This window comes from Ochotona princeps, chromosome 28 (genome assembly GCF_030435755.1).
Source record: "Ochotona princeps isolate mOchPri1 chromosome 28, mOchPri1.hap1, whole genome shotgun sequence".
Taxonomy (NCBI): domain Eukaryota; kingdom Metazoa; phylum Chordata; class Mammalia; order Lagomorpha; family Ochotonidae; genus Ochotona; species Ochotona princeps.
The window spans coordinates 16,578,012-16,602,469 of record NC_080859.1 but is presented as its reverse complement, the minus strand read 5'-3'; positions in this window follow the sequence as shown (position 1 = coordinate 16,602,469).

The window sequence follows — 24,458 nt, the reverse complement described above, 5'->3', positions numbered from 1 at the left end:
TTAAATTGCTTTTATCAGGATTAATTTTTGTTTGCTGATCATTGGTATATTTGCTTTCATTGTTGATTGAGTTTCACCTTATTCTGAATAATTACAGAAAAAATGTCACAAGTAAGATTTCATCTGATGTAAGAGAAATTAACTTCTTCTCCTCCAGTTAGTTATATGTCAATGGAATTCTATTTTCTCTTGTCATTTTTCAACCATGCCCTCAGTCTCTCACTGAACAGAAAATACCCTTCTGGATCAGCCTGCTGTGGCTGGGGCTGACTCGGGGTCATCTTCCACAGGACAGACCATGTTTCCTTTGCTTACTTTGCTTTTCTTAATGCGTTAATTAAACCATCCCTAACTATTCACAAACGAATTCCCCCCTACCACACTATTTCCATGTCTAAATTGTGGTGAGAGGAATTATCTTTAAAAAAGCAAGGAATCAATGGCTATAATTTCACACAAATGATGATCTGTATCACTTTTCTGTTAGAATCTTAAATTTGTTTTGTGATCCTAGAATCCTACAGACACATTTGGAATAGACGCTTAAGAAAGACCCAGGTTCATGCCATGAACATGTAGCACTTCTGCTTCACTGCATTCTTATCTTCCTCACTGTGTCACAGGAGTAATAGGAATTGGATACTGACACATTTTATTTGAGCTTTTGCATGTTTCTTTTTAATGTATTTTGCTTTTCTTTTAGAGGTAGAATTTTATTTTTAATTTTCTTTAAAGACTTCCTTATTTATTTTGAAAGAGTTACAGAGAAAGGAGACAGAAAAAAAGGAGAGAGGGAGAAGAGACAGAGAGAGCTCCATTTGCTGTTTTGTTACATAGATGGCCACAATGGCCAATGCTTTTTAGTGTATCTTTTTTCATTACGCATAATGCTTTTATTAAGCCACAAAGCTAAAATTATAGCATGTCATTTGTATGGGAATGGTTTTTAAAATATAATGAGAGCATAAAAACATCTGGAAATAATAATTTCAATATGTGCTAGAATAACTTTAATTGTTTGCAATTTAGAGTATTTAAATCAGAAACATAAATTAAGTGATCAAATGGAATTGGATGCTATCTATATATTTTGTTATTTATTTTCTCACTTTTTCAAAAATCAAATCTGAACAATTAGCCCATGTTGTGCTTGAGTTCACTGTCTAGAAGACGTGACACCTCACGGTGGGTTCATTGTAAGAACTGGCACTGAAAAATAGAGAACAAGGTGAAACCGGCAAAAGGCAGAAAAATAAGACTTTTTTGTTAGACAACAATTAAATCGCTAGGGATGAGATTAGCTAACAGCGTGAAAAGTTTTCAGAAGGAGCTTGCCTCAAATGGATTTGGAAACATTCAAGGTACCTCCCTGGTTGCTATTATGAATTGGTCAAATTAAAATGAACCAATATTTGTTTTTAAAAAGTCAGTTTGTCAGATATGTTATTAAATAATACTGACATCATATAGTATGAGTTTGTTGAGAAATGCAGTAATGTCTTAATTGCCAGAGTCTGAGTTCTGTGATTTCTAGATAAAGGCAACGAAATCATTATTTAAAAAAAGGGGGAGAGGTCTCAGATTTGAACAATAAATTATGAACAGTACAAGTTTATGAAATCAGCATAGTTATTCCATAATAAATAGGGTTAAAGGTTCATAGAATTAAGATACATTTTGACTTGTAAATTCAGAAATCCTTACTTTAAGCATCTTTTTGCCATACCGTTTAGATTTTCAGTTTGGACTTTGGTAGGAAGGTAATGAGTCAGCAATGGGGGAAAAAAAAAAAGACCAAATTAAGCCTTAATTGTCTCAGTAGCAATTTTTCTCATCATTTTATGAATTTACCGGCATGAAATAATTTGTTATATTTGTGTGTTAGCTTGCTCTATTGGGAGCACAAGCGAGATTTAAATAAAGTTCAGGATACTCACCGATCCATAGACTTCAAATCACAACATCAAAACTTAACCACCATAAAAAAGTTAATAGATGATATTGTATGTCCTCACTCTGTTTTTAAGTTCACATTAACTGAGAATATATGGAAATTCTCAAATTACATAAAGAGAGCATTTTACACTTATTATTATTTTAGAGAGACTTCCCTTATTGAAACATCAACAGTTAAAAATATCTCTGGGGTAAGAGCTTACATACACTTGCAGTTTTATAGCTACACACGCATACACATACCTCATGTGCTCACACCATTACATATCATTATGTATGTTATGTGTTTGTCTATTAACATGGATAAAAATTTATACAAATACACCAATGGTTAGCAACAGATTTTTTTTCTCTCTTTTAACCATACTTGTTTGAAGTGCATGTTATAGTCAAGGCACTGGGGAATTTGATTTGAAGAAGTTTCCTTTTGAAGGTGACAAGTTGGCTTTCACTAAAACAGTGATCCTCTATGTATCCGAAACTAGAGGCTAGAAGGACATTAGACATTAGAAATACAAGACTCAAAGAATAAAGAAAACCTCTAGTACTTGCAGAAGCTGGGGACTTTTTCACATTCCTTGATATGGTCCATTTATTAAAATCAGATTTCAGAAAAGTTGCTATTTAATGTATTCCTCTTTTTTTTTTTTTAACTCAAACACTGCATGTACACTCTCAAATCAAGCTCCTTTCTTTCAGTGTGACCTGGGCCATCACTTGAGATTGTGGGCAGTTGAGGAGTGATTCAGTAGATGAAGTTATCTTTGATGCCTCTCATTTATCTTCTTTTCAAAAACATTACATAAATATTTTTTAACTTCAAAAATAAAAATAACCCAAATTAACAAACCCCGGCATAAAGCGTGTTTTAAGATTCCAATATAGCAGCCTTTATCTCTGTAATCATAATGTTAAAATGGTGCGTCTCAAATGCCACAAACTAAAGGTATAAGTAAGTCAATACTAGCATTTTTATCACGTGAGATTCAATTTATGTGTATTTTCAACTCATAACATAGTACTATAAACAGCTCTCAACTACAAATTTAAATGCAAAAAGTAAAGGTGGACTAGATAAACACACACCAAGCATGAGAGTGACAAGGACCAAAGCATTTCAAGTGGACTTCAGAAAGATCATCAGAAATATACATTACGCTAAGCTATGCATGGATTTCACATATCTTGTGCCAAATGTTAACTTTATATTTGTCTCACTTTGCAGTGATAGTTTCAATTGAAAACACTACTACATGTGGATTCCATTTTTCCATTTGTAAAATGTGAATAAGGATATGTGTGTCATATGGTTACTATGAACATTGAACACATAGTCAAATATGATGCATTGCTGCATTCACAATTACTTGTTAAGTTTTCCAACTTCTACAAACTAATTGAAGCATCACATACATTCTTTAGCCAATGATATTTAAGTGGCTTTTAAGCAAATGATGGATCTTCCCCTATTTCTTGACATATGGTAAGGACCACAGGAAGTCGAAAAGAATTAAAGAATTTGGGCCCAGCACAGTAGCATAGCAGCTAAAGTCCTTGCCTTGCATGCATTTGGATCCCATATGACCGCTGGCTTGAATCCTGACAGCCCCACTTCCCATCCTGGTCCCTGCCTGTGGCCTAGGAAAAAAGAGAGGACGGCCCAAAACCTTGGGACCCTGACTCCATGTGGGAGACCTGGAAGAGGCTCTGGGCTTCCGACTTCGGATTGCCAGCTGTTGTAGCCATTTGGGGAGTGAATCATCGGACAGATCTTCCTCTCTGTCTCTCCTACTCTCTGTCTATCTGACTTTCTAATAAAAATAAATAAATCTGTTTTTAAAAGAATAATGAAATAATTTGCTTCCAAACATTTAAAAAAGTCTACTTGTTTACTTTAAATGCAGAGTGATGAAGAGAGATGTGATGACATGCAGAAAGGTCTTTTATATTCTGGTTCAGTCTCCAAATGTCTACACTAGTCAGAGCGGGCTGGGTCAAAGTTGGGAATCAAGAATCGGAGTCATCCTCTGCTGCTTCCTTTTGTATGATTAGCAAGAAACTGGACTGAAAGTGGAAACAGGACTCAAATCCGAGGACCTGTGATGTGTGGTGGCAGACATGCCAGGCAGTGTCTTAACCTATGGGGCCAGAATAAACAGCCGTCCAAACAGTTTCGGTGCAACAAAAGATTTATATTCATTGAGGTATGAGAAACACACTTGTGGCAGGAGAATGCCTACATCATGTCAATATTTATGAACATTAATGTGGCCCTACTTGAAGCAGAACAACAGGAGAAGATTCAGGCTGAGGTGAGAGTAAGAAAGATGCCACCTTCTGGCTCCCTCCCCAACAGTTTCCAACAGCCAGAGGATCCACCTTTCCCCTCATCTTCCATACGATGGCCCTCAGCCCTTCAGCCGTCGTGTGACCTCCAGGCTGGACTGGCAGTGAAGGTGCCAAGCTTGCATCCAGCACTGCCCTGGAGAACGTGGCTGTCAAAATGAGCAATTAATCTGCTGCCACATAAAACCCACACTGACATTGAAGATTTTTATAGGACCACATATTTATAAGTTAATACAAAATATTACAAATCTTATGCACATAGGAAAAAGTCACACAGACACGTGAGCATGTGCAAGATTGCATGGAATTGACTCATTTTAATTTCGTTTGCATATAATGTAAAATGTTTCGGTTATCTTAACCTAACAAGTTATCTAATATTTGTGCTAATTTATTTTCATGGAAGTCATTATTACTTTAAATTCAGTGAAATACACATATTTCAAAATTATACCTTTTTTGCTTGTATAAATTATGATGAATACACACATGATACTTATTCAGATAGTTTTAAATTTAGGGCTCAATGTAGTCTGTAAAGTTGCCACTTACAATGGCAGTCTCCTGTATCAGTGTCGGTTTGCATCCCTCGTACTCACTTTCTTTCCAGTTTCATATCATTCACTTGAGAGAAGCATCAGAGAGTGGTCCAGAGCTTAGACCCTGATTATTCACATAGGAGAAGAGGAGGGAGCTCCTGGCTCCTAGTTTCAGTTAAGCCAAACCCTGGTCATTGTGGCCTTTGGGCGACTGAACCAACAGATGGAGGTTCCTCTCTTTGTCTCCCTCTGTCTCTTTCTTATACTTTAAGTCTGAGTTTCAAATAAATAATTCTTAAAAAATTAAAGTCACTAGATTACTATTTTCTCTTATATTTTCATTATGTCTACTGTTTTGTGTGTATAACATCCATGTTGATGACAAGTGATTAAAAACATGCATTCTAAAGTTCAATGTTGTGGTTTTTAGAATTCTGTTTACCAGGAAACATCTAGAAATATTATTACCATTTACTGGTCACAAGTTAGACATGTTTCTAATTAAGTTGACATTTTCAGGTTAATTTCTAAGATTAAATTTAAACCTAATCATGTAACAGTATCTTAATTTCTCAATAAATGATATTGTGGACTTCAGAGCAATTATTTCAATGCAGCACACAAATTAGCAGTAGTTTAAATAATATATGCACCAATTCACATAGTAAAAAAGCAGTAATTTTATTTTATAGCTCCAGGGATTTGAATTTTAATGATCACTAAACTTTTAAGCAACTTTTAAGTCTCACAATAAAGATCAGGTATTTTTCCTGCTGCTAATTTTGAACAATGTTGGAGACTTTTCCTTTGGAATCAGATTTTATGCACTATTCCTGACATAGGGTGTTGGGAATTTTATAAATTTTCCTACCAACTCAGAAGAATTTAAAGAACAAATCATGTAATAAAATAAAACTCACCTATAATTCCCATGAACATTATTTAACAAGTGAAGCTAATTGTGGAACCTGTTGTTAGGGACAAATCATGCACGTTTTAATACTTAGCTTGTGTCACAGAACCTGAAAGGTTTATTACAAAACATGTTACATTAGGATGAATGAAAAAACAACAAACTACATAATATGTGTGGAAATGTGACATATGTCACTGAATTATTTTGTTATTAACTGGGGGCATATGGGAGGAGAGAAACTGAAAAATCTTCTCAAAATTTAGAGGGCAGAAGAGCATCGTGGAAATAGATAACAGGAACCATTGTCGATGTTACTCTTCTCTATTCTCCAGGTTAATCCTAAGATTCTCTTTTCTAGGGACAAATTTGCCACTGTGGGTTGTCTAAAAGAGACAACGGAGGATGCTCTGTACTCCACAACTTGCTAGTTGCTTATTTTAAAAATAATCACTCAGCCATATGTACATCTATTTATGAAATGACAATGTACAAATCTGCTCTCTAAAATGTGGGCAACATAATTACCCATTTGAAAGTATTTTCAATGTCTTTCATTTAAATTCGATCAGAAAAGTATACGATGTCTTCATAGATAAAATGTTGTCTAGTTTATTTATTCTTACAGATATTAATACATGCAGGAAGTTAAATGTTTATTGCCTGGAGAACAAATACTGAACTGTTGAAAAGATGCCAAAATTATAACTAACACCATGAACTTCACATTCTTTCAACAAGAAAACCACATTACATGGTTTATAAGACACAAAATTTCTTACATATTTTATACTTGAATATACACACTTATACATTTTGTTGAAAAGAACAAAGCTAAGTCTTCATCCAAAATTTTACTTATCCACATGCATTGAAATACTATTTCTATCATAAAAAGAGATTCCTAAATGTGAAAGCTGAAACTCAATTGTCTTTAGAAAGAATAAATATTGTTTTGTGGAAAAAAAAAACTGCAATGGCAATGACATGAATAGAGACCATTAAAACTGCAAGAGTGAAGGTCATAATGACAAACAGGCTTTGGAGTGCCCCAGGGTTACCGACTTTCTGGAGAACCATAGGAGGCTACTGGTTGTTTTGTTTAGTAGGTGTTTACAGAGACACAAAGTTTTAGCAGAAACACATCCAGGAAATGGTCCCTGCATAGCCAATCATGACAGCATTCTGTTCATTTTCTTTATACAAGGAAAGTCTTGCCAGCATTTTAATCAGTAGCCAAAACATGTCACCTTGCAGTTCTGGTCTGGATCCTTCTGGCATTCTTTTTATTTTTCCGATTGTATGTAATCTTCAAGGGCATGCAATTTTCTTCTGTAAAACTGGGGGGAAAACTTTTCAACTTGACATTTACAAAATAATTTCATATTTAGGCTTCTGGTTTTATTTTTACTTCAACGCTTAGTCCCTTAAATATTTATTTACTTATTTATTTAACCTAAAATATGTAAATAGAGATACAGTTCATCCCTTGGTTTAATTCCAACATGTCCACAGCTGTTGAATGATGCCAGTGGGAAACCAGGAGCCCAGAATTCAACTGAAATCATTTATATGGGATTAAGGGATTCAACTGCTCGAGTTATTAGCTGCTGCCTCTTTGGGCATGCCTTAGCACACAACAAGAATTGGAGAAGGAAACATCCACATTGCCTATAACTCCAACATGGGGTGTGGGAATAGAATTATTGTACTTAATTCTGTTTTTATGAGCCTCTTGTAATGCCTTCATCAGCTTAACTTTTTTGAGAAGTTGCCATGCTATTTCTATTTTGTTTTAAATTATAAATGTGAAAATTCTACACATTTATGGGATTTTTCATGATGTCTTGGTATGCACATTATGTAGAGTACAATCATGATTGTGGACGTCCTCAAAATTTATACTATTTATGGTAAAAACATTTAAAATCTTTCAGTTCTATGTTTAAATTTTTTTTAATTGATCAAGTTACAAGACAATGTTATAGAGAGGAATGGAAAGAAAGAGACTTCCCATCTGGAAAGTTACCAGATGGAGCTGGGATTGGCCAGGCCAAACTAGGAAATGGCAAGTATATGTGCCCCAGGTGGAAGTCAGGGACCCAAACACTTGTAGCATCTTCCAGTGCCCATCGGAAGAAAACTGACTCAGACAGGGTGTTGAGAAACCTTGCCAGGGTAGAGCAAGAGCCAGCTACCATCCTGTGGAGAATGCTGTGGGAGCTAACTGATACAGAAATGCACAGGCCTGCAACTCCCTAATCCTCAAGTTTAGTTAACTTGTCCTGTATGCTGTTTAACTATCAGTAGCCTGCTAGAACACACTGTTAACTGATTGAACCCTTTCGCATAGTTGCACATAGACCACATCCTGTCTCGGACTTTTCTTCCCTGTGCTATGTGACCCTCAGTCTTTAAAAGTCTGATGTTGCTAATAAACGTTCACTATTGACCATCAGTCAGCAGTCCACATGTATTATTGGCTCTGTGCACCAAGTCCATCTCTGCTGGACAGGGAACAAACGCCTATTCAGGCACATTAGCAGGGAGCTTGATCCAAACTGCAGCACTCAGACCTGAGATGGTGTTAGAGAGGATGTCTGAGTCGTAGGCAAAAACTTTATCTAGAAACCACAATGCCAACCGAAATGCCAACCCCAGGTTTTCAAGCATTTAATAGTAATAATAATAATAATAATACAGTATACTAACATTGCTGTAACCTTACTGCAGGGTAAAAACCCCAGGACCTATTAGTCCTGTGCAAAAATAATGTAGCACTTGTTAATCAAACGTCCCATCCATAATTCCCACATACCTGAATAGTCTCAGACAGCCACTGCCCTTGTTCTAAACTCTGAGATATCCTGAGGAAAGGAAAAGGGATTCCGTCACAGAACTTACAACTTTCAGTTCTCTTACAATTTGTACAAATATCACACTTTTCCTTTTCTATCATTTTATCAAGAAAAACCTTATTGCATATTTGTGTACCCCAACTGCTGCTAGGCAATAGCGTGGAGCTTCTTCCAGTGCTCCCTCGCAGGTGCAGCGGCCCCAGGACTTGAGTCATCCACTACTGCTTTCCCAGGGCCTCAGAGCTGAATTAGAAGTGGAGCGGTAAGACTTGAAGCAGAGCCCACACAGATGCTGATGCAGCAGGCAGGGGCTTACCGCGCTATACCACGATGCCTGCTCCATAAATGCCCCTTCCGATTTTAAATACCAGTCTAGCTCTCTGTGTTGTTTTATTTCTCAGGAAAAAAATGAAGACTTAATGAAATATATATAAATATTCTTATCTTGCAGATGGTTGAGCTGGTAAAATTAACTTTGAAAGGAGATACATGATAGTTTCAAAGAAATTCAACTGAAGCTTTCGTTTTGTGCTGTCTTCATTTTCAGAGAATGTTTTCTGACATTCCCTTGGATGAAGCCAACTCTGGAGACCAGGGTGCTCACCACCTCTGAACTCCCTTGTCTGCTCTCTTTAAGCAGTTTCAGAGTGGCAGAACCTTCCCCTTTATTTAAAATTCCAACAAAGGCTTCCAATTATCTTCTATAGCAATCTTCAAATCATCTTTGGAAAGCAAGAAATATTCAGTGATAAATGTAAAACCATTGAATCCTAAAGTCCTCCCCTTGCACATGTTGGGATCCCAAATGTGCTATGGTTCTAATCCCAGTAGCCCACTCCCCATCCAGCCTCTTCTTTGTGGCCTGGGAAAGCAGCCAAAGGTAGCCCAAGGCCTGGGAACCTGCACCTGGGCTCCTGGCTTCAGAATGGCTCAGCTCCGGCCTTTGCGGCCGTGTAGGGATTGAATCAATGGATGGAAGACCTTCCTCTCTGTCCTCCTCTCTATATATTTGATTTTCCAATAAAATAAAATAAATCTTACTTTTTTTTCCTTAAAGAATATGGCAGCATATATACACAGTGGATGTTAGACATACCTAAACAATGAGAATAGTTCCATAAAAGAGGTTGCACTGTTCAAATGTTAAAGTACGCATTGAGATTTCGGTAACAGGGAAATCAAATGTGCTGGAGCTAGTGGGAAAAACAACAGTGTGCAGAGGGTTAAAGAGCGAGTGGGGTTGCAGCATGCAGAGGGACTTAGAGGAGCAGCTATGCCCCCCAGTCAGAACACCAAGTCCCTCACAGAAATCCCAGACCATCACTCCTGACAGACCCAATGTGTCTTCCCAGAGTAAATGTTTTGAATGTGTAACTGTTGCTCCAGGCTGGCTCTAAGGTTTTGCAGACCAACATTCTATCATGTCTGAAATGGATGGGAAGTTGCCCACACAAAAGTCTTTTCTGAATGATAACAGTAAAAATAAAATAATAGTAATAGTAATAATAAGTTGGTTTCTCTTTTCTCAGATTCTTTCTTTTCTTATACTTACCCAGAAGGATCAACTGTCCCAAGTGTAAGGAGTTATTCCAATATCCCACCCTGGATCCAGTGCTATTTCCTCTTCCTCACAGCTCATGGAATTCGCTCCAGTCCAGCCATCTGCTAATCAGATGTAACCCGGAATTTCATCTGAAATCCCATCACCAATCTCCCAGCCTCTTCCCCAACTCGGCCCACTTACCAATCATTCTTAGGCAATCAGCTGTGACAGTCGCAGGCACCAATCCTCTGGGCCCTGCCATCAATCCCTCCCAATTCCCGCCCCCACACCTTGCAGGCTCACCTGAGTGACAAAAAGGTCCCCAGGTGCGGCTCTGTCTCTCTGTCTCTCTCTTCTCTCTTCTGCTTCCGGCCTCCCCCACCTCTTCCTCCTTGCATCCCCAACACTTCCACCAGGTTCCTGTCCCACCTGATATCATTCCATATTTCAGTTGACAGGAATAAAAGACTCCCACACATATTTACATTTATTGCAATCATATACATATAATGCATTTGACTGCATCTTTCGTAAAATATTACTATAAAGTTGCTTATATTTATGCATAAAGGGTGTTAAAATGCTTCTTCCCTTTTTAATTTACAGTCAATTTATTATAAATTTCCTTTACAGATTTTTTATTCAAGTATACTTAGTATTTACCATGATTAAAATTTTAATATTTTTCAAATTCTATTTTCAGCTTTTTTTATTTCTCTCTCTCTCTCTCTCTTTTTTTTTTTTGGCCAATGTTTGCAAAGGAAGATTTTTTTTCTAACATATTCTACTACATCTCTACTCCACAGAATTAAAACACACAAAATGATACCATAGAGCCTGGTAGTGGTTGGAAAAGAGTGGGCCTATGCCCGGGTGACTGATTAAGACAGAAAGCAAAGCAGAGAACTCAGCACTGTTCTTAGTCCCAGCCTACCATGGGCTATTTCTGCCTCACACCATCCCCCATTTTCTTCCTTTGCTTTTCTCAGCTGCCTGATTTCTCCACTACACGCTTTTTCATCTCTGCCCAACTTTCTCCACTTCCACTCTGAACAATTCTGATGCACTTAAAATTACTCTCAAGTTAATTTATAGAACATTTTCACATTTTTCTCTTGAAAGGTACCCAAAAGTTGGGAACAAGAATATTTCTGATTTCTGTTGTGAAATGTTCTAAAAGGCCTTGGTTAGGAAGCCATCCGGCCTGCTGTCTGTTTATGCAGAGTTCACTGCAATGCAGCCACACCCTTTTTTATTTATCGTGCATGGCCATTTTGCTCCAGGATGGCATTGTGGAGTATTGGCAATAGGAACCAATGACTCAAAAAGCCTGGTAGAGTTGGCAGAAAAGTCGGTTAACATTTGTTCTCTAGCTGCTAAGGTTTTCAATGGAGATCATCTACTCTGATTGCCTGTGTCCAATGTTATTTTCTCATTATTCAGCAGTTCTACCCAACTGACTGACATGCTGAAATTTTACCTATTTTATAGCGGAAAACTAAATGAGAACATCCTGAATATGCCATGTTAATATTTGCGCTATAGCCCAGTCTACTTCAATGAACGTTTTTGTCTCTGCTCTCTTTCTCCCAGTCTTCTCATTGGCCCTGCTCAGTAAGCATGGCACACCGGCGCCGCTCTGCCTACGGGCCTCTCTGGTTTCCTCTAAAAGGAAAGAGGTACTCTACTATTGTCTATATCTTCAGTCCCAACATTGCCTTGACACTTTGCTTTGAGATAAGAAATTCAAGACAAAAATGTCAAGTTAGTAGTGGCTGTCCCCACATTATCAAGATTGAGATGAAAAATGCTTTAAGTCCCCCTACAGACTTTCACTTCTTTTTTTACTGTTGTTTCTACTTTGTAACAATTTCCTGAGAAAATAGCCAAGGTTTTCCATTTGTCCTTGCTAATCTACATTTGTTCTTGAGTCTCCAGTGTCTAACTTATTACCTAGAACATTTCACGTTGTCTTTAAATGTTTAATGGGAGAATGGTTTCATTTACACTTTGATTAAGAAATCCAACAATTTAATAATTCCCTTTTCACAAGTCTGTTAGGCAGAGAATAAGGTCACTGCTTTATTATATATAAAACTTCTTCCAGTTTCTTTTTGTCTCTCAAAGGAAAATGCAGAAAAAGTAAAATTGCTGGAACAAAAAATGTTCAAGGTAAAGGGCACTTTTGTCTAATCTACATGAAATGCTAAGCTTTGCAAAGATGTTAACACTAGAGAAAATAATCTTTAGTTTTGGTGGAGTATAGTTTTAGGATAAAGCAATATTTTGTTAAGAAAAAGAAAAAATCTCATTATAGGCTGTCAAAATTACACATTCATAATTCATATACAACAAATAACATAAAACTTTTGTACCAAAGCTGATGGTAAATTAAAAATCATGCAATCAATGATCTGACATTGCAGGGAATTCGTATGAATTATTTTGACTTGGAGGGCTGTTTCTAAATTTCACAAAATATTTACCAGTAATTAACAGAAAGTAATTTAATAAGTTATCAAAATATCTATGAAATATTTGTATTTATGAAAAAAGGGGTGCTTTATGTGGCTTCGTGAAAAGGTAGCCACAAATTTTAATCCATTATATTAAAATCTATCATAAATGAACATATTGTACCTTTTCTGAAAGGAAGATTCCAAGCTGGTGTTTAGCTAACCATTTGGGAAAAACCTGCATCCCTTGTTTGAGTTGTTGGGTTCATGTCCCAGCTTCACTCTCAATTTTAGCTTGTTATTGGTAATGCGCATATTGAGAAAAGACAGGTATTCTCTCAAGTACTTGGGTCCATGACGCCCATGTTATAACCCACATTAATTTTTAGCTTCAGCTTGGTACATCCTCAACTGTTGTGAACGTTTAAGGAGTGTTTCTATCTCTCTGTTACTTTTGCTTTCATATAAAATAAATTAAAATCAACAAAAAGCTTAATAAGTAAATTAAAGGTACATAGCAACTCAGATTCTCAAAGGAATGGTTTAACAATGACAATGGGGAGATCATTTTAGGAAAATCTCCTAAGTGTAGATTTTTTTGGGGGTATAGCATATAATAAAATAAAAAATTCTTGTGATCATTAGACTCATTCTAAAGTAATTAAATGCTGAAATTTAAAACTTAGAAACAAATCTTTTTGTATGTGTTGAGATAAAACCTGGCTTTGAATTTGATTTAATTTCATAGGAATTTGGAATAAGGATATCTGAATTCCATTCTGTGGTAAAATAAAATATGGTTTTGATATTCCATCTTTGCTGGATCCAAGTTATAATACAGTTCTTGCATTGCTTGCTTGCTTTCTTTCTTTTTTTTTTTTTTGCGATGCTATCTTGAACCAATTTGTAGGCTTTAAGTGAAGTCCATAATCCAGTCTTCTTCATTGTCTTGCTTTCACACTCTGGGACCACTAGAAATGAGCTGTGACCTGCATCAAGCACATACTAGCCAGCGCGATGGCTTCTATGTGACAGATTTCTAGAACTATGGAACAGTTCTCATACAAGAAACTCATGGAATCGAAACCATCTTGCCCACTCCCCCTGTTTATCTATGAGCAGCTTTTAATTGTCCACATCTGCTGGGATTCTGCTGGGTGTAGCTCCCCACATTGCCAAACCTCGATGACTTCCCTCATTTGAATCTGTAACCAAGATGAGTACTTTTCCTCCAACCTAACGGTGAATGAGGTGAGTTCTGTTACCAAAGACTCCTCAAACATTCCAAACACTTAGTCATGGTCATCTAAGTCTTCAGTGTCTTCCTAACTTGTCTTTGTCTTCAGATGATTGAGTTATATTGGCCCATGGTATGTTGTGAATTTGACATGGCAGAATTCTGATGAGTAATTCCATAGAGACTGGGTTGTCTTCTTGCTTCTCCCTTTAGCAGGAGCTCCCCGCTGCAATTTCTTGGAAGGTAAGAGATGTGAAAACAGCAGTGGGGACTGATTGTCTAAAAGGAGCTGAGATCATCTGAGAAGAACTGATGACCACCAACCCACCAATATGTGCGTGAGCTCTACCAAAATCAGCAGCACAGATCTATATGCCTTTCAAAGGAAGCTGTGCATGGACACATGAGCAGAAACAGTGCTGGCGAGTTCAGATCAGCTACAGTCACTGGATCTGGTGAGTTCAAATCAGCTACAGTCACTAAATCTGGCAAATAATGAGGCCGTGTCACGTGGCTCTGCTTTGCAAGAAGTTTGTCAGGCAAAGCACAGTGACTGCAATGTTACACAGCTTGTGAAACCCAAAAGGAGGCAGTTGTTATCCACTTTCTGGAGGTAGACTGAGTTAACTAAAATGACAACTTTTTATCTACGCAAAGGCACCTACACCCTGTGGCTCATTAATTTCAGCGTTTTTGTCACCTAAACAGAGGGAAAGAACAGATCTAATGATTTTAAGAGGAAACAGAAAACCAGATGCATTAACTGCTTACTACTGGACTACTGAAGCTAGATTTTCTTTAGCCGTGCTTTACAGTTTCGAGTACAACGAATGCAACAAAATTGAATTTTAGCCAGATCCTTATCACATCTGAGAAAACATCAGGGCAATATGAAATAAAACATTTTTGGGCCCAGCGGCGTAGCCTAGCGGCTTAAGTCCTCGCCTCGAACGCCCATAGTCAGAAGCATAGCCAGCTATGCCACACCACAGAATATCTGCATATCAAAGATTCTTTCTCTAAAGAAAGTCTTGGGCCCGGCGGCGTGGCCTAGCGGCTAAAGTCCTTGCCTTGAACACCCTGGGATCCCACATGGGGACCGGTTCTAATCCCGGCGGCTCCGCTTCCCATCCAGCTCCCTGCTTGTGGCCTGGGAAAGCAGACGAGGACGGCCCAATGCATTGGGACCCTGCACCCACGTGGGAGACCCGGAAGAGGTTCCTGGTTCCCGGCATCGGATCGGCGCGCATCGGCCCATTGCGGCTCACTTGGGGAGTGAATCATCGGAAGGAAGATCTTCCTCTCTGTCTCTCCTCCTCTCTCTGTATATCTGACTTTGTAATGGAAATAAATCTGTAAAAAAAAAAAAAAAGAAATAAAACATTTTTAACCAGGCATAGTTAATTTTAAATTTTATTTTTTTCTGGATAGAGAAGTATGGATTTTGTACTGCATTCCTGAGAGTTCTAAATGCATGCCCAGCATGTTTAGTGGGATATAGTATCACAGAGTAAGTGACTAGCAAGGAAATGTCCTAGATTTTTTTCCCACTGTTTACTTCTGCAATCAAATGATAATGTATGTCTGAATTAGCACAAATTCTATCCAAGAGTAAGGACATTGAAAAGCCATTGAGCTCCCTGATACCAGCTCTACTACCCATTGCTTTGGGCATAAAGGTGTTTATCCGGTTACTGTACCACACTTTGCCTCTACCCTATATCTTTCCCACAGTGAAGCAAAACCTAGTGATGTTGGAATGATGTTGTATTGAGTTTTCCAGTTGCTTCCTGTAGGGTCAAAAATGGATACGTTCTAGTTTTGCTTGGAGCATGAATCTGAGTCTCAGCTCCTGGGTAGGGAAGAACTTGCCTAGATAGCAGAAAAAGAAGGCAAAAATGGGCAACACCTGCCTCACTATCCTGTGATCCTTCAAAGAAAAACCCAATTTCAGGGAGCAATCTATTGTGTCCAAATTGTAGTGGATAAAATACAACTGTAAAACAGATTCTTACTGAACAATCCTGTAGGTAACCCAAGTTTCCTTGTTTGTGAGATAAGCGTTCATGCACCTGCTCTGTTCACTTTTAGCAGGCTTCAATCAAATGAGCCAGCAAAGATGCATATGGATCCATACATGCTCAAAAAACAGGTATTGTGGAATATTTGAGAAGCTATTATTTTTGTTCAATTGTGGTTAAATCAAAGCAAATGCAAGCAATTCCTAGCAGTAAATATACCAAAAGTGGAAGTAGATCTGATTTAGGAAAGTCTCACAGAATGTATTACTGTCTTAAACTGCTAGAAAATAATTCTATCATCTCTTACTCATCCCATCAATCATAATCTATCAACCTTTAATCAATCAATCAATCAACCAACCAATCAATCACCTCTCTTATCTACCATTGGTTTCTCATCTATATCTGGGTTATGTAAGCAAGCAGAGCACTTACTGCAGAACACTCTGTGTGGTCTGTTTGTCATCCAATGGCAACAAAAACTACAGGAGAGTCTGCATGGCGCAATCATTGTCAGTCATTCTTATCAAGTCTGAAGAACCACCACCCATCAGGGATCACATTTACATGCTCTATTGAAAAAGAACTTGTACTGCAAGTGTTCTGATAGTTTAGATCCTGCTGTGAAACATATGTGAAGAGACATTAACCGCCTACATGTGTGAGGAATCTAAGAAACGTGGACAAACTGTGCAGTTGTACAAACTGGCAAAATAATTGAAACTTAATGAGGAGGTTTGCTGGTTGGAAGTGACCTCTGGTTGCAATGTCACTGAATTCCCACCTCCTCCCTGGTAGCTGCAGAATGAATGAAGAGACGTAGGAAGAGCCGTAGGAATCCCACTATGTCCGTTTCATACTCACCCTTACTTTCTAGGTGTTGCTTTGCCATTTACACATTCAAGACACTATTTTTTTTTTTTTGACTTGGCTACATTGGAACGTTTGAGTTTATTAAAAGTCTCTTATTCCCACTGTGTATTCGGGTATAGAATTAGTGAACTGCCACTAAAGCCTGAGTCAATTACAGTGACAGGGTTGTAGATATTTATGTTTGCTACTTTTGAAAGCTTTTACAATTTATTTAAACAGTGATTTATGAGAAAACATTTTTGATTTTATGATAGGCATGTATCCAGTTATTATTTGATCTCAACAATGAGTGCATAAAATCTACATATAATGTCAAGAAGCGAACATTTGAAGAATTTTTTGGGTTGTTTCCGAAGTTGAACAGATTCCCTTCAAAGACAAACAAATCATGCATCAGCAATTTCTCATTCTCGCCTCAAATCCCTCCTCTCTTCCTTCCTTTTTCTGTCGTAGGCACAGACACCCAGAACCACACCAAAACCACACCAACACTGTGGCAGCAGTGGGGCAGGCTGGAGCTCCGCCATACATCCCTCAGGGCAACAGGATCCCAAATGTGTGGATGAGCTTTGCTGCTTCCCCACAAGACCAGCAGGGAGGTGGATTAGAAGTGGATTGGGTGGCTCTCAGTTGGCATCCAATGGGATTATAAACATCACAAGGGGTACCTTTACCCGCCGTGTCACAATGCTGGCCCTTCGATTATTATTTTAAAAAACGTACACATATGAAAGGCAGAGTAACATAGTAGGAGGGAAATAGATATCAAAATAGATCTTTCATTTTCCCGTTCACATCCCTAACGGCCACAACCAGTCGTCCAGGCCAAAGGTAAGCTTCAGAAACTCCATCCTTGTTTTCCATGTTAGATCCAGGGAACCAAGCATCCCTGTCACGTTCCATCACCATCCCAGATGCATTAGGTGAATCGGAAATAGAGTATCTGGCCTTGAACTGTCAGGATGCCACGAGCAGTGGTCTAGCTCAGCGTGCTACAGTCTCAGGCCTATCACAGCTGTCATTTTTTTAGGGGCATGAAAATAGTTGTGTTTTATTCCTTTCCCCGCAAATTCTGTGAACTGTGCTATCTCTATAACTTGGGATATGCTTTACTTTTGCTGTTCAATCACTTACTGTGTCTACTTTTCTGTCTAATGTGACTCTATGAAGAAAAGAGTAATCTGAAAAGTACATGGTAGCCCCTTGTACACCTGTGAGCTGTAGGATAATTATAAATTATTTTATAGACAATTATTACAGCCTTGTGTTCTCTAACATTTGTTTTCAGTGATGCACTCCTACTGGCCTAAAACTATATTGTGACTGAAACATTTCTATCATGCAGTGAATTTATAGGTACAATCATGTATATAGCTCAATGCTTTACTCAAGTCAAATGCTTATTGTGATTTTGGTGTAATTAAATCTACTGTTAGAGGCAGCGCATACAATCATCTATAGTACATATTAGTTGATAATGCAAATAAATGATCATGTTCTCAGTTTATGCTTATCGTAATTTAAGTTTTTGAGTGTGCTCTTTTTAAACATTGATTTATTTTTATTAGAAAATCAAATTTACAGAGAGAACGATCTTCCATCTGCTGATTCACACCCCAATGGCTGCAATGGCCAGATCTGAGCCAATCCAAAGCCAGGCGTTTCTTCCAGGCCTCTCATGAAGACACAGGGTCTCGAGGCTTTGGGCCATCCTGGACTGTTTTCCTAGGCCACAAGGAGGGAGCAGAAAGGAAAATGGAGCAGCTGGGATACGAACCGCCACCCGTATGGAATCCCAGCTCATGCAAGGTGAGAACTCGTCATTAGGCTTCCACGCTGTGACCAGAAAGGACCCGTAGTCTTTTTGTACATGATTTTTTGTTTATATAAATGCAATTTTCATGCATTTCCTATTTACAACTTTAAGAACATAATGAGCCCCATTCCCTCACACCCCCACTGTGTTTTTATTCTTCTATCTTCCATTCTTGTTTTTCTTTCAATTACTATGATGACATACTTTCAAGTTTCTTTATACTTACAAGCTTTATATTCCATTAAATAGAGAATTTTAAAAAGTGGCAAATAGCAAAACTATTTTTTCTTTAGGAATATAGACTAGGGTTACAAACAATATTCACATTGAAAATGACAATTTTGCTCATATAGGTTACATTTTTAAACTCTAAATGTTAGCACAAATCAGGAAATATATGACATTTGTCATGTGGGGACTGACTTGTTTCACTAAGCATTATTTATTTGAATGCCAGAAAAAGCAAAAGTCTGGTCTCTCATTCTTTGGTTCACTCTGCAGACAGCCACGGCAGATGTGGCTGGGTTTCTCATGTGGGTGACGGAGCAGAAATGCTTGAGCTATCATTAACTTCCTCCAACAATGTGTTCCTAGCAAACCAGAATCCAGAGCACACCTGAAGTTTGAATTCAAGCATGCTGATGTGAAATGCAGGTGTCTTTGCTGGCATCTTATCTACCATGTCAAATGCCTCTTCTGCCAAGAAGTGCTTGATGACCTTTTTTAGGTTTCGAAAAAATATATATGCACCAGTAGTATAGAGTTTCCACCTGCTGGTTCACTGCTATAATGGCTGCAAAATCTGGGTTTGGGTCTGGACCAAGTGTAAACCAGAAATCAGGAACTTCATCCAGGTCTTCTGTGAGAGTGGGAGGCATCCAAGAGAACCTGGGACATCTGCTGCTGCTTTCCTAAGCATATTAATAAGGAACTGTATCAGAAACAGAGCAACCAGGATTCAAACTGCACCCACATCTGATGCCAGTGTTCCATGCTGTGGCTTAACTTGGTTTATCACTGTACTGGCCCTAGGCAATTTTTTGCAAGGAAGTTAATTGTGCTGTGTTGTCATGGCCAATTCAAGCCATCAGGCGTGTTTCCCAGGAAACTGCACTGAGAAGCCCCATTGCTAATTTCACTACCAGGTTCACCACCTGACCCAGAAGCCCATAAGGAGCAAGGAAGTACATTCTCTTTATTTTTATTGCCATTAGGTACAAGGATGAAGGTTTTAATCACAATATATGTTGTGATGATTAAATCTCTTGTATCATTTTGTCTTGTTCTTGATTTGATCCCAAATTGCTTTTTTTTTTTTCTTCCCAGGCCCTATGTGTACAAAGTCCACTGCTAATGTTGCTAATTAGAGATGAGGTCTAGTGGTTGACCTGGAAAAGAAATTAAAACTGATTAAGGACTATGAAGGTAGAGAATCAGCAATGGTCCTTTCTCATCAGTCAGGCATGTCCCATTTTATTCTCGCTATGACCTTAGAGAACAAAAAACAGCGAGAGGTGCTGTGCTCTAATGTATCTCCATTGCTAAGTCATGGATTTGCTTACTGGGCAAGCTCACATGACTTGTATAAGAAACAAAATTTTTCCAAAATTTTATTCTTCAATTTGTTTCAGTTAAGGGACATCAATAATACTTGGTAATAATTTCAGACATAAATTCTCATCATGGTTCTGGACTCTGAGAAGAGCAGGGACAATCATATTTAAAATAGGGAATAATTAGAAATAATAAGAAATTCAGTTTTAATATATGTATATGTTATTGACTTTCACAATAACAAATAACATAGGTATCAACTCATATTGTTAGCTTCATTGTTCTGGTGAGAACACTTTTAAGTTCTTTCAGTAAATTTTAAGTTTACAATATATGGTCAATTATTAATTTTCATCTATATATTTTGCTTAAAATCTATAGAACTATTTGTGTCTGAATAGGGCTAGTTTATCACTGTCTTTAAGTTTCAAATACTTTAAAAATATTATTAACTTAAAGAGAACAGGTGCTTTTCATTAGTACAGTTCTAGTAAGATAACCAGTTCCCTTCCTTTCACATACCTCCCTCAATTTCCTTTCTTCCCACCTTTCTTCCTTCATTCTTTCTGTTAAATTTTTGAAAATGTATCATTTATATCTCCCTGTTTTCACAGGCTTATTTCCCAGGCTTTGGTTGTATAATTTGTAATGTTATTAATATTACAATTAATTTCATTAATGCCTTAATTAATGTTTTTTTTTAACTTCCATAGTGGATACTACTAACCACAATATTCAACAAGATACTAATAGCACAGCTAAAAGTGGTATAAAATAATGATTATTTCATGAGAAGTTTGTTTTACTCCCATACATTTTAAAAAATTCTATACCAACTGCCACATATTCGAAAAAAATATGACATCTGTATTTTAGTCATTCTAACTGATGTGAAGTGAAAACCTCATTGCAATTTTTTTTCCCTTGTGGCTAATCATCTTTAGTATCTTGCACTGTGTCTGTTGGTCACATCAATGTCAACAGGAATGTGATAAAAATAACCATTAAAATTCTCTTTCATACTTTTACCCTCCAGCTTTAGGACGAAATATTAACAACGTATACATCTGGTTTTAGAGTATTGAAGCCACATTTCCTTATCGACTCAATGGGCCCATATCAATGTGACTTCACTGAACAGCTGTCATCCTGTTACAGACAGAATAGAGATGCCAGAAAACGACAAAGGTATTTAAACAATCATCTCTAAGAGACTCCATAACTATTTCAGAGAATTTTTACTATACACTTAATAATATTTACATTTTTGTCTGTTCCCCTGGATCTTCCAATCCTCAATGTGCAGTGCAGAGAATTTTGCTCAAGGCGGTAATCGCGTCCACAGGCCTTTGCGGTTTCTCTGAAATGGCATCACAAGCTGACTTTGGGAGCCTGAGTTTGCAGGTTCTTTAATCCAATCCCTGTGTTGAACGGTTAGCTCTCTTCAAAAACAGAGTTATTAAACATGCCAGAACAAACAGACTTAGGCTAATGAAAATTATTGTGTCTATAGATTTGCAATAAATGAAAGTTTGTTAAAATAAACAATTGCTTTTTTTTGGTCTGATTCTGCGTTATATCAACTATATTAACTATGCTTCATTTCATCATACAGGAAGGATTTCAAATACCACCTGAAAACAGTAAGCTGCTAAACAATACTCTTTTCTTTGATCATTTAGCTTTAGCAAAATTTTTTTTTTTTACATAAAAGTGATTTCTGTTTAAAGCAGTTGATGCAGAAGGCATTGTTAAATAGGACAAGAAGGGCTGTCCTTGCCTTTTGTTGCTGGACAATACATGCAATCCGATGACGAACAGCTTCACTGAAAATCCAGGCCAGCTTGGGTGTACATAGGCAACATATAGTCTGTGAGTCAATTACCTAGGAATTTCCAGACAAAAAAAAATTGTTGTAAAGAAAATCAAGTCCTTTTTAATCCAAAGTACTAGAGCCAATCTTGGTCATTTGGTTTGTTTTCTTCATAGTGAGTATACTTATTTGTATAAAAATAAAATGTGAAATAAATAACTGAAAATAAATTTTGGAATGAGGTGGAATGAAGAAGGCAACTAATTAAAACTGACACTGAGAATTAATACCTTAAAATAAAAAAAACTGGAGGTTTTTTGATAAAATTATTCTCCATTTGCTTTCTTCACAAATGTTTCCACTGGATATGTAAGGGGAAGGGCTGCCAGGTTTAGAGGAGGGTCAGTGATCACCTCCAACTACATTTAATTCATTTGAATTCATTGGAAACAAATCTGTTTTCCAAGGTTGTTTCCTCTAACACACAATCCCAGATGTATTTAGAGAGGAAAATCCTGCATGTGTTTCTAATTCTTTTATAAACACACCATTAAAGTATAACATGGCAGCGGTCAGTAGATGGACGACAGCTCACAAGCTCTTTTTCCATAGAAACAGAAAGTCGTGCGAACCATATATAAACAAATGTGATTCTGAAATATTTTGTCAGCCACAAAAAAAGCAAAGCCTTTTTTTGATCTGCTCGCACTTATGGCCACACATTTTACTTTGCTGTTTCCAACAGCTTTTTAAGTTACCTATAGGTATTCTTGAAGAACTTTTTTTCTCATCCATTTTAGAAAAGCAAACTGCCTTTTCAGTATTTTCTAGAATGACTAGCTATGAAAGTTACCTGGTTAAGAGAAGCAAAAAGCTGTAGGAAAAATAAGTCTAGTCTCCTGGCCTACAGTACCTGTTTTATATATGTGGGAAGAAAATACAATTAAAGTTACAAAATTGGAATATTGACCAAGTACTTGATGTCACAACCTCTACCAAGTACATTTTTAGATTTATTCTGTACCCAAAAGATTGCTTTACCATGTGAGTACTTCGAAAAATTTGATGAAGAATAGTATTAAAAGTTTAATTTAGTGCAGAATCAACATTGAAATCACATTGAAGAGTCTTCAAAATGTTCTTGGGAAATATACATTATGCAAATAGTATACACTCACTTCAAATGTTTTTTTATTAAAATGAAAGTATTTTGAAGCCAGCGCAATGGCTCAACTGGCTAATCCTTTGACTGCAAGTGCCTGTATCCGATATGGGTACCTGTTTGTGTCCCAGCCGCTCCACTTCACATCCGGTACCCTGTAACGGCCTGGGAAAGCAGCAGGGGATAAATTGAAGCTTTAAAACCATGCACCTGCATGGGAGAGCTGGAAGAGATTCCTGGCTTCTGATTTCATATTGGTTCTGCTCTGGCCGTTGGGGCAAATTGGGTAGTGAACAAACTGATGGAAGATCTCTTAGTCTCTCCTCTCTGTAATTCTCCTTTCCAATAAGATATAAAAAAAAGCATAAAACAAATGGATTTTTAAATTCTATTTTTTTCCAAACACCTGAAATACTCTTCATAGTTCCAGTGAAGTGTTTTCTGAAAAGCAATGTGTTTTTCTCAATTAACCTATTTTGTTACATTCACAATCTATTGGCAGTTAATGATAATCATTTTGGTTACCATGCTTGAAATGGAAACTGAGTCCCAAATGTTTCTACTGGCTGTTTTCATGACCCAAATTCAATAAATCAGCTATTTTGTTTTGTTTCTTTTGATGTCTGTTGTTCAAATACTAGACAATGGAAAAATTGTGTATTTGAAACTATTTAGCAGCATAGCTGTCAGGACAATGTATTATACTCTGAACATCTCAGTCATGGAGAGTCAGAACTAATCAGTGGGATTTTCCAAGGACAGCAGCCTGATTTACCTGGATGAATGGGGCAGGTAGTGATCTTTCTGTGAACTGGGGACCATTCAGTTTTTCCATGTTGTGTTTGACTAGATACAAACCTGCTACTCTGATGCAAAATAAAACGGACAGTTGAGGCAATTATCTGAGCAATTCTGGTGAAAAGAAAGCTTGTTATAAGGAAAAATCAAGGCAGAGGGGTACCTTAATTACCCATATTGAATTTCTATATTGATCACATATGCCAGACAATTGTTTGGCTCACCACTTCATTTTGCTCGGGTGGACACAGGCTTAAGATAATTGAAGGCAATTAAAGAGCAGTGTTTAGGGAACCATGAGGGACAACTTAGGCTAGCGATTTGGGGGACAAGAATAGCTTTATCAACAAGCGTTTATCCCTCCCTACTGTGCTAGATCCTGGGAACACTACTAGCTAACCAGAAAAGATAATATCGTATTATCTATCCACAAACTACTGGAAGGAAGGCCTGCACCAAGGAAAAATTCGGTGCTAACGGGCACTATTTCTGACCAGTAATAGCCTGAAGGAGGAAGTGCTTGGGAAGGATGAAGAAGCCTGAACACAGTTGCCACAGTCAATCTCACTT